The 12246-nt window shown below is 30.1% G+C and overlaps 1 pseudogene; it reads left to right on the top strand.

Moving 5' to 3' along the window:
• The first annotated feature begins 6640 nt into the window (after positions 1–6640).
• Positions 6641–11174, top strand: LOC105617347 (annotated as a pseudogene).
• The last annotated feature ends 1072 nt before the right edge of the window (positions 11175–12246 follow it).

The raw sequence follows: 12246 nt of genomic DNA, 5'->3' as shown, positions 1-12246 counted from the left end.
GGGGTAACGGTTAAAACCGTAAGGTTGGGTTGGTTGACGTAAAGTTAAAGTTAAGTAAGTTACGTAAGTACGTAACGTACGTAACTACTATAGTAGTACTCCTCTCTCTCTCTCTCTCTCTCTCTCTCGATTCGATTCGTTTTTTAATTTGAGAAATTTGAAATCGAATAAGTAGTTAGAAACTTTGAATTTTTAATGATTCAATTTCGAGGTTCAATCGTCTATTCATTTCCTTTATTTATGCATGACTCTCATGAATTGAAAATTACTTATTTTTTGTTTATTTAAAAAATCTGAAACGTTATTAAAAATACTTTATTATTTTTAAATTAGCTTTTTATATAAATTCGGAAAAATTTGATACAAATTCGATACGTTCGTTTTCGAATAAAAAGTTTTATATTCGCCAATATTATATATAAAGTAATAATAAGTAATAAAAGATTCAATGTATCGGAGACATGTTATCAAAATGCATATTTCAATCAAGTCTGAAATATTATCGTTGAATTTATTTATTTGTGAATTTTCAACCGTGATATATTTGATTTGATTGTTGGTTTACATTGAGATTATGTTTATTTTTTGTGTCTGTCCTCTTAATAATCTTATAAGATATATAGTGATATAATTTCTCAATAATCTCGTAGAATGTATTATAAAAACTTTATAAAACTTAAACAAGTGCAGATAAAATTTAATTTTATTTACAGTTCGAATTTTATGAAGTTTTTTAAGCTGTGCTTTTAGAAGATGATAAATAATAAATGGATCTTATAATTATATTATAATTTAACGATGTCAGTGATAGTCACAAAAATAAATAAAAACTAAAAGATAAAATTAATTGAATATAAAACAATTGGATATAAAACAATATTATCTGAACTCTGGAAATCAATAATAAATGATGGGCTCAAGATATCAGTAGAGTTACAGATTTAAATTCGCGAAATCTATGCAATATCTTTCACTAGCTTTGATCGATTATAACGGGAAAACTATTGCTTTGACATTATCATATTAGAATTTTCGATCTTAATCAATTTCTAAGATATGGTTTACTATTAAATGGTAGTTGGAAATTCTACATTTCTTCCTACAAATTCTGCATCCTATATTTTATATATTATACATATTCATATATATTCAAGAATGCAAATCATAAAACCACTAAACTAGATTCGAAATAATAAGAACTCGTGTGCTATTGATATTAAATTTAAAGTAATTTACCAGCGCGAAGTAATATACTTACATATTTTTTTCTGATTGTATTCTCGCCGATTTCATTATTCGCTACTGAAATAGTTTTGCGAGTTCTTTCACATCCGTTTATCCTACGATGTTTGACTACATCTCCGAGATTCCTACGAGTTCGAGAATCGCAGACTGACTAGCTCCAGTAACAGATAATTAGATCGCTATGTGGGAATGACGAAGAATCGGTGGGTTCTGCGTAGACGCACACCCGTAGGGTGCCATTATTTCACTGCTGGGATGTTCGAATAATTGAACGTTGGCCGATACGTGGCGGCGAGTTGTACCGTATAACGGTTATTCACATACTGCGAATCGTATCCTGCGGAAACGCCGAGTGCTTATATCAACCTCCGAGGCAGCACGATGTCTATTTCAAACCGCCAATCTTCCTCTCTTGTCTATATATACTTCTTTTCTCTTTTCATGTTTTCTTTCACTGTTTCACTATAACCACTGCAATATACAATGTATCCTATAAGTATATTGAGAACCTTTTTAGCTTAAAACTTTAAATTTGATATTTATTTTACCTAGCTTCTAAAAATTTTGAACGATTTTCTTTTATGTTCCAGCATTTTTTCTATTCTTGACGCGAGATATTGAGAAAGTTATGTTTTGAATGAGTTTGAGCAAAGTCTATTTAAAAGTAAAATAAGGTATTGTTATTTATTTGCACTTTCGAGACATAATTCGCCTGCAGCCTACATTTATCGACATTGAATAGTTTCGTATTAATGCCTCGCTATTGAAACAACCGTCATCCTTTTTGTTTGTTCTTCAGTATCTATGATTGAAAGGCCACATCCGGCCAATCTGGGACGCCTTGTATCACGCTCATGTACCTCCTCCTGCTTCTTCGCCGTGGTTCGGCCCATAGTCGACTATCGATAATCAAGGTGTATCCGTAAAGCAAATAGCTGTTTTCTCAAGTCGAGCCGATATCGGCTCGCCATTTTTGAAAGTGTACTCTTCGCGATGTACAAGAGACCGTGAGGCGTTATGAAAATCAATCCATTGCACGATGGATCACGCACGCTTGTCAACGCGTTGAACATGTATGTACGCGAAGTGAGCGATCGCCTCATAAAGATGGAATCAAGCAATCTGCGTACGATCGATGTTAATTACGTGGCGAAATCGGCGACAGGAATTATTTTTAATCAAAAGGAGGTCAATCATCGGAGACAAGTCTCCGATTCGTAAACATTGTCCATGGCACACCGAACGATGACGATCCCATGTCTGAAAGGAATTATGGAGAGAGGTGTGCATGGGAAACGACGCGCGTTCTCCATAAGCATGTATACGCGTTCGTGATGTAAGTGTGCGCAAATCGAGAGCGCAATAGTATTCAGAACCAAAGTATTCGGGGGCTAAAGTGGATGGGTATACGTGATCGGAGTATCGATAGCGAGCGCAGACTTACGGCGAGAACCGCGCGCGAATCGCCTCTGCCGCAATAAACGCGCCAGCCAATATATATGCCTGAGGCCGAAACGTGGCGCTGATACCAGCCCAGTCTTTATTTAATTAATGTAATCGATACGACCGTGTAAATGCGAACGCTTGTTTCTCTCGGCAAAGCGCTCGTTTGCCCTCCGGCCGAGGATCTGCGCGAGTTCGGACGATGTACGCGTCTCATTCCTCGACGGTCGTACGCACTTAATGCGCTGCTATCACATCGCACGACTGCAAAGTGCGTTCTATGGACTTCTGAAAGAGAAAAGGTTCAACGTGCGCTTCCATGCAATTCGCTCATACGTGTAGCATTGCTACACGTAAACGCGAATTTTATTCTGATAATTTTATTTTGATAATACGAAGTGATTTTCGAGAGAATGGAGAATGCCTACAATAACACTGGCGGAAAAGTTTTTGGTATTTATGACTGTAAAGTCTAATTGCATAGCAAAATATTATGGTTGCGAAACTCTCCAGTTAACACTAAAAGTAACATAACATTAATGTTGTAATTTCGTACTTAACAATGTAATTGTTAGATATTTAACGTCATGAGTTGTATTAGTTACATTATTGAGTGAAATTATAACAATGATGTTATTACTTCTGGTTTTGTTGACTAAAAGTTTATTAAATTAAATTAAATTTTACAGGCAGCTGTTGAAAATAATTCCTTTTATATATATATATATAGACCTATAAATATAATTGTTATTACTAACATTATAGAAATAATTATTATTATAAAAATAGAGAGCTCCTAATCATAATTATTTTATAATGCAATTAAAGTCACAAATATACCAAAAATACTTTTCTTTTAGCGTAACATAACACAATTCAATTAGTGCCTCTGCGTAGCGATTATTTCGGCGCATATCGAAATTCGCGTCTTGAATTATTTATTATAATTATCCTCACGTTGACGTGTTGTCGCCGCTAGCAAATAGTAGTTCTCACAGCGGAGCATTTAATAGTTGGAGAAGTTTCGGCACTTGAATTATTTGCTATACGCGGCGCGGGCGCAATTACGTCGCGTCCATTAATCACGGAGTGCAATCACGAGCGACGCGCTTACAGCGCATATTTTATAATTTACTTTCGTACGTCGGGTACAGTCATTTATTCCGTCGGCCGACCATCATGACACAAACCAACGGCGGCGGCCGTCCTGCGCGTCATTGCGCCAGCCGGTTACGAGAGCCAATTTTCGCAAAGAATTAATTTACGCCCTCACAGGGCGAGCATTGCCGTGCACTTCGAAATCGCTCGTTTTCGCTACAGGCGTTCCGATGCACGTATGAGTGCGTATGCCTTGTCCCAGGAATTTCATTGGTTCTTATCTCACGCGAAGCTCATGTAACCACCGCTACCTGACCGATTGCAAAACGCGTCGACAGGTGACAGCCAGTTAAGACGATCTTCGAGAACAGTATTTATACCTGGACGCTAAGCTTATCGTCCGACACCGACTTTTCGCAAACAGGTAACGACGTGAGCGTTGAATCGGTTAAATTAATCTGTATGTTATACGATTTTGTAATTTTTGGTACACGCGATGATAACGTAGGCGAATAAAAGAGACAAGTACATATAGGCGAATTTGTAATATATATGAAGATTCAAGAGCGAAGGGACAAGTTATTGACCGATATAAATTCTAAAGAATAGTACTGAATAATATTTGCTTTTTCTTTGTACACCATTTTACAATGAAGGTTAATGGTCTATATAAATTCAACAAAGTTGAATTTTGGAGACTGCTGCACGAAAGATATCTGCTGATGTACAATCAAAGCACTGTCTTTTTGTCAAGAGTTCTAATGTTTTCCAACTGATTTCTTACCCAAGATTTTTCCTTCAATAATCTGAGTCTTTAATTATTTACAATATAATTAAAAATAAATTAGTAACATTTACTTAATATAAGTAATAGTTTTTACACGGTTATATTAAAAGTAAAAATGAGAAAAGTGTGCACTTGAAAACTTGATTCAGCCCGTAAAAAACAGTGTATAAACTGTTTAGGTTATGTTTGATAAGAATATATTTTAGTTAAATATCTGTTGCGAACTGACATTACGTACCTGGCATATTGCAGTTATATGTCGGTTATCATATTACGCAATAAGGTTACGCTTCTATTATATATCCACATTTCATATAATGAACGTGACGATTGAAACTAGTTTATATAGTAACAGACACGTATCTATTTGATATCGAATATATGTCTGCAATGATAATCATTGTTATCGACTCGTAACAGTTGGCTCTCTGAAACTAATCGGAAATACTGTCCACTGTGTTTCGTGCTGTATGGGATTATTAAATTCCGAAATGATTTTTTATTATATGAACGCTGTATAAATAAATATGCATTCTTTTAATGCTATAATATTTTATATATTGCCGAAAAATTACAATTTTTTCTCTGGAATTATCATCTTTATTGATACTCAAACTCAGATGATAACATTAAAATTACACTTTCCAATAAAAATCGAATATTTACGTTTTAAATATATGTACATGTTTACGAAACTAGTAAATCATAAAATTAGTATCTATTCGTATTATTAGTTTCTTACTCTTAATAACTTAAATTTTAACAGCGCGAATTTCCATAAGCGCCGATGATCTTTAATAGCAGGTTGTTCGCATGCTCCAACATGCTTCCAATATGCTCCTATCATTCAACTCATTCTAATGCACTCATTAGAGTAATTAGGAACTATGGCAGGAGTATGTTGGAGCATGTTGGAGTATGCTACGCGACAAACTTCGTATCTCGTCGGTGGCTACATTCAGCAGAACACAACAGTTTTGCAACCGTTTTATAATTGTTTACTGAGATAGGATCATTCTTTTAAATCTAAAAGTATAATTCAATTAGCGTTCTGCTGAACGCAGTCATTGGGCGTATTTAAGATGACAAATCGACTAATCTGCTTGCCGAGCAAATAAACATAATTAGTAGTTATTTATAGATCCAACCAATCATATACAATCGCTCGGTAAGCATACCCGCTTTGCTATCTTGAACTCGCCCAATGTTTTTATTTTCATTTTCTCTTATTTTTCCGCGAGCACAAAGACGATTTTCCATCAAAGAAATCTCGGTTTACCGCTTGGATCTGATTTCCATATCCTCTCTCATCTCACGCGCGTGTAATAGAAATATTTGCAAAATGCGGAGCCCATTACTCCCTCGCCCCGCGACGATTCCATAAAATTCGAGATGTGACAAAAACACTGCAGCACTGATGAGACATCTTCAAACTATATATATATATCAATATTTATATTTTGTCAAAGAATGATACCTCTATTTTTGACCTTCTGTAAACAATTTCTGCTTCTTCATATCGTTTCTATATTTTCAGTGATTAAGTCCGATTAACACTTTAATTCTGTAATACAAAACGGGCAGTTATAGTGGTGAATCAGCAATTAGAAGATAACAAGATCCGAGTTTGTAAATGGCTGCGTAAACATTACATACAACAAGAATTGACATATATCGCAATTTGCAGATATTGTTCGTTAGAAATACCTTATGAAAGCAAATACATTAACTCACTCACTTGAGGGAGGAACATTCAGAAAAATTAACAGAAGACAGATGATAACATTAATTGGAAATGGGATTATTACTCCAATAACAGATAAAATAATAAAGTGTAATATATGTGGTAAAATAGTTAATTCTAAATTTGTTGTTAATTTAAGGAAACACCTTGATGCACAGTAAGTATATAATGAATATATTTTTAACAATTAAGAGAAATAATATGGAAGTTTTATCACGGAGTCCTGTACAATTGTACCTGATATCATCGCTTTTTTTACTTTTTTTATTACTCCTTATACAGACATATAATTTTCGATCCAATGTCCAAAAAAAGATATTAATATGAGTAGAACGAGTAGCAGAGCAAGCGGCGGTATGACTGTTAAGGATGAGGAACATCAGGAAGTTTCAATACCAATAACTTTTAATTGACTAATAACACGGATAGATCAGGTGTTCCTAATGAGTAATTATTCAGTTTTAATTTATTCAAATACATGCTAATAGATCTTACGAATCAATTTATATTTCTTTTCCTATTTAAGTATAACCTAATGTTATATAATGTTATATTCAAGTATAATCATAGTATGATGTTGTGTATAACATACTTATTTATTAAGCGTTCCGATTAATATCTGTATAATAACCAATCAGTCGCAAATTATTCCAATTTTATTATACTATTTTACAATACATGTTATATTTTATATGATATAGTATGTATCATTACAGCTGCCGTACTTTCGCTGATATTCTGTATTAATACAAGTCAAGTTGAAAAATCCATTGTTTGTATTCGTTATGTGTAATAAGTAATGATTAATTTTAAAAAATGTCGGAAATGTTAAATGTACAAAAATAATTTTATTTTTAATTCTTGTTCGCATAAACAATAATTAAAAAAATTTATGTTAATTGCATGAAGAACAAAAGTAAATAACAAAAAACAGGTTGTATATAAATAATATAAAAACAAGTACATTGTTTATGCTTGTACAATTTACAATATTTTCATCAGTTTGTCTGTATTTGCACTAACTGCAAAAAAAGGCACTGATATATGTTTATCTGTGATAAAATTTGTTTTTTCATTTAGTGTATATTCATAAATAATACAATTACATGTTGTTTAATTGTCGTTTATTGCAATATGTAATACATTCGCTTTGGTAAATTGCTTTCGTTAAGCTTACTTTTATTATTTTGTGCTATTAATCCACATATCATTTAATTTTTTTAGGAATAGACATATATATTTATATTTAACTTGTTTTTCTTTTCTTATTTCTAATATTTTAAGAAATGAAGTTTATATTTATGCATACACATATTTTATGATTAAAATTGATGCCTACAAAGAACGAATTTAATCTTAATTTACCCTGGAAAAATGATATTTGTGATGAACAATACATTGGTTTAAATATTTATGGTACAATACAATGTTTCAAAGATTTATACCATGCACTTCAGTAAAATTAATTAAATTCATTTTATATTTTATTGATAATTTTATTAGTGAATGAGAGAGATTAACATAATTTCGAAATACAAAGCTGTTCCATGACTATCATATCTATAAGATAAATTCTTAAAAAAATTCTCTTCATGTACTATTATTCCTTTTATTTCGCATATAACATAATATCATATATCCTACAATAAATTTGAGACAATTTTATACTTTCATGTATACAAAGCCGCAAATAATAAATATTTAATTTAACAATTCATAAGTTATTATAGATTTTTCTTATTCTACCGTATATTTAGATTGAAGAGATGAAACTTTTTATAATTATGAATTAATATAATTATAACATTAAATAGTATATTTACATTTTAACTTTTTTATCACGATATATATATAAATACAGATCCGCAACTTCAGAACATATTATGGATAGTCTTCTTAAAAACATAGAAAATATAGAAAAAGAACTTCCCGCCGAATTAGAGTTATGTGATACAGAAGAAGTTTCTGGTAGAGAAGAATTTTCCACTAGAGAAGAACTTCTTGTTAGAGAAGAATTTGCCGTTAGAGAAGAACTTCCCGAAATGGAAGAATTATTACTTGACCAATCATCAGATAATATTCGTAAATTTTACTCTCTTAATTGTGAATGCGAAATAACCTACGATCTTCTAAAAAAAAAATAATTGATACTACGTTATAGTATGTACAAATTTATTTCTTAATGAGAGGCTAACTTCAAAAAACGAACTCTGAAGGAATGCTATTTTACTGATAAAATGTGACACGTTAACACATTTTTACATACTGCAATTCAATGTCGTACGCATATATACATAAATTTTTATAAAGCGAAATCGTTTTAATTACACATTAATCTAATTTCAACAATGATGTTGTTCTTCTAATTTACTAGTTTGTAATTCCAATTTTGTACGTACAGATTCCAGAGCTTTTGTATCAAACAAATATTGCCACAAACTTAACAATTCTAAATGCATTTTAGATTTAAAAGATGTTAGAAAAACATAACAATTTAAAAAATTGTTCGTGACATAAATTTCAAGCTGCAGACATAATACTTTAATTTTGGAGAATTCTCAAATGCGATAAAAGTTATTGTATTTGAGAATTGTATGCGATATCTATTTTCTATGAAAATTATTGCGCTCAACTGATCATACAAGATCCGCTCCTTAAGTGAATCCAAGAGTTAATTGTTAGTATTACTGACTAAACCATTAATTCTTATATGACAATTATTTTTTCTTTTTTATAGATTCGATATACTACAGATTATTTCGATATACTACTGATATACTACAGATTATTCTGTACACACAGATACATCAGGGATACGAAATTATTTGTGTATACTATGATTAATCGTTTTTAGGATTTCCTTAAGAGGCATAGAATTTATAAAATATATTTTTGATCTATTTAACAAAAACAAAATATAAGGTTAAGTTCAAGATATAAAAATTAACAAAATCACAAATGAAAACGTACGATAAATGAACCATTATGCCTAAATCGATTACCAAATGATAATTAAATTTAAATTAAGTAAATTGTTAACCTTCTTTGTAATGCAAATAAGACAAATATGTCCAGATATATACACACTTAAAGCTTTATTAATTATGTTGTACGTTAAGTATAACATAATTATTATTTATATAAATTTTTATATAATTTTATGTTACATAAAAATTTTTTTTATATCATTTTCTATTAATATCATACATTTTAAATATACATATAGATGTATTTGTGTATAAATTATTATATATACACATACATTTTTTAATATCTATGAATACTCTAAAGCTTTTATATAACGTTTTTTTAAACAAAAGTAATTTAATTAACTTCTTTATATAACGGTCATATTATTCATAAAACATGTGCGCCAATTGTATTGATATTAAGTAGATGATTTGTTTGTCCAAATGTCACTTCTGGTCAGTTACTCACTGTAACGGTAAAGTAGTAATTTTTTTCTTCGATTACTTAATTTCCATTTAGTATTATTAATTTATCTTTATACCTTCATTTTCATATAGGTATCAAAAATAAGCAATTTTTAGAAATTCTTTTGCATTTATTTAATATTAAGAAAAGAAACTTATCTTTTTCAATATATTGAAAAAAAATAAGATATTCTGTGAGTCAATTTCAACAATGACATTTTATATATCACTATAAATTTTACATATATTATTTACTTTTTACGAATAATATAAAATAAAGGCGCTAGAATAAATATACAAAATAAACAAAATAGCTGTTTAGTACTGAAAGGAATTAAAGCATTAGACAAAAAAATAAAAATAATGTAATATGATGCAGTTTTATATAAGAAATATCACGACAAATGGAGGCATTAATTAAGCGACCTAATAAAATAAAAATCTTTGATTGACAATACAACAAATTACTTTTTGACAGATTATTACATGTTTAGAAATCTATCAGATAATCAATTATCTTTAAAATTTTTAATATATCTTTAAATTTAATTAAATTTGGAAATCGTTTTTATACTTAACTAAAGTAATATTTTATCATTCCAATATATTGTATTTTTTATTGTAACGTAGTGTATTTCTCATTCGTTTACATACTCTATAAAACTTTTAGAGTAAAATCTCAATGTAAAGAGTGAAATCTCACTTTTAAAGATTAAAATTATGCCATTCTTTTTTAAGACTGACTCAATTTTCATTCTTTACATTTTTAAATTCCATGTCAAAAAATTTAGAAATAATTTTTGTCTACCAATTACTTTCTCTATTGTAATTGTTTTTATGTGTTATTAATATTCATCAGGTGCCATTGATAGCTAAAACACTAATTATTATTGCACAATTTTAATATTACCAGCATTATTTATCTTCGATAAATACATTCGACAATTTTAAAAATACTGTAAAAAAACTATGATTCATCAAGGAAAGTTAGATAATATGACGAAATCTTTTTGTAGTACTTCACAAAGGTTAAAGACTGTAGTAAAACTGTTTATTCAAACTTAGGTACAGATGAAGAATAAAAACGTTCATATGCAAAAAATATTTTTTTCTCATTATTACATACATTCTTTATACGCTCTTACTTTCAAATGTTTCTAATTAAATGAGAGAAAACCTATATACGGTTTTGTTTTTAATGTATTGTTTATGTTTCCTTTTACACATCTGATCTTTTGAATCGATAGTTTTTATTATAATATTTTATTATAATATTCTTGAGGCTTCCACTGATGTTTTTTATATAAAGATTATGCGTTTCGATTATGGGTTTCTTCTATGTCTAGATTCATACTTGGAATGCCAACGTTTCGTGAACCTTGCAGTTCATCAGGGCGAGCAGCAGCCTGATACTTACTACTGATACAGCCTGATACTGATTTTTATTATATTTGTAGATCACTAAAATAATAATTAGATTGCATATTCTTCTAAATAAGATATACAAAATAATTTATTATTGTATATTGAATATTTTCGTGTGTCATTAAAAAGGTAAAGTTCAGTTACTTCTTTTATTTTATTTCCACTGTTAATTTTTTTCTTCAGATGTTTGATTTTTGAAAGAACAACTTTTTTTACTTTAAATACAATTGTAGTCTAAAAATTTTGATTACGAGTCGGTAAGGGTTAAAATGAAAATGCACACAAGAATGTTTTAGAATTTAATGGATTAAACGGATTAATTAATGGTCTTAAATGTAACAACAGAACTATAAATATTAGTCGAAGAATGAAAATCAAAGACATTACAAATTATGTCACAAATAAGTTCAAAATGCAAATAGCGATTAAAGTAATTGTAAAATTCGTTATCGTACTGAAAAAAATGTAACTACGTAAAAGTTATAAAATACGAAAATTAGCGCTATTATAATTTTATTATCGACGAGGTAATGGTAACGGCATAATAAATAACACATTTCTCAACGTACCTGAGATTTACATTCAATATGATGTAATAGTCCAGTCATAAGCCTGGAAAACGATTTTATTTAATGCGAGTTTGTGAGAAATCATGTGCGCAGATCTCTCGCTGAAATTTCAGTCTTCTTCATTTATCAGGCTTCTTGCAATGTCTTCTCTACACTGACCGACGAAAATTAAGGGAAAAATGTGGAGGAAATGTTACATATATATAGTATGGATGGTTAAGTAAAAAAATATATATTTTTATTTAACTGAACGTGTATTTATAGATCAAAATGTAACATGTGTGATATTATACACATCATTCGTTTTTTCAATCAAATATAAAATAAATTCAAAGATAGCTGAAAGTAATTCAAGAGATTTTGAATAAGTTTTGGTTCGTGAGACATTTTTGATAAAGTTCTGATTAGTTGAATTTTAGTAAAATTTTTAAGAAAGGTACGTACTTAGACATGGAGTGTGTGTGTGTGTGTGTGTGTGTGTGTGTGTGTGTGTGTGTGTGT

The sequence above is a fragment of the Atta cephalotes genome (assembly GCF_000143395.1).
Source record: "Atta cephalotes unplaced genomic scaffold scaffold00012, whole genome shotgun sequence".
Taxonomy (NCBI): Eukaryota; Metazoa; Arthropoda; class Insecta; order Hymenoptera; family Formicidae; genus Atta; species Atta cephalotes.
This window is presented reverse-complemented; position numbering and strand designations above follow the sequence as displayed.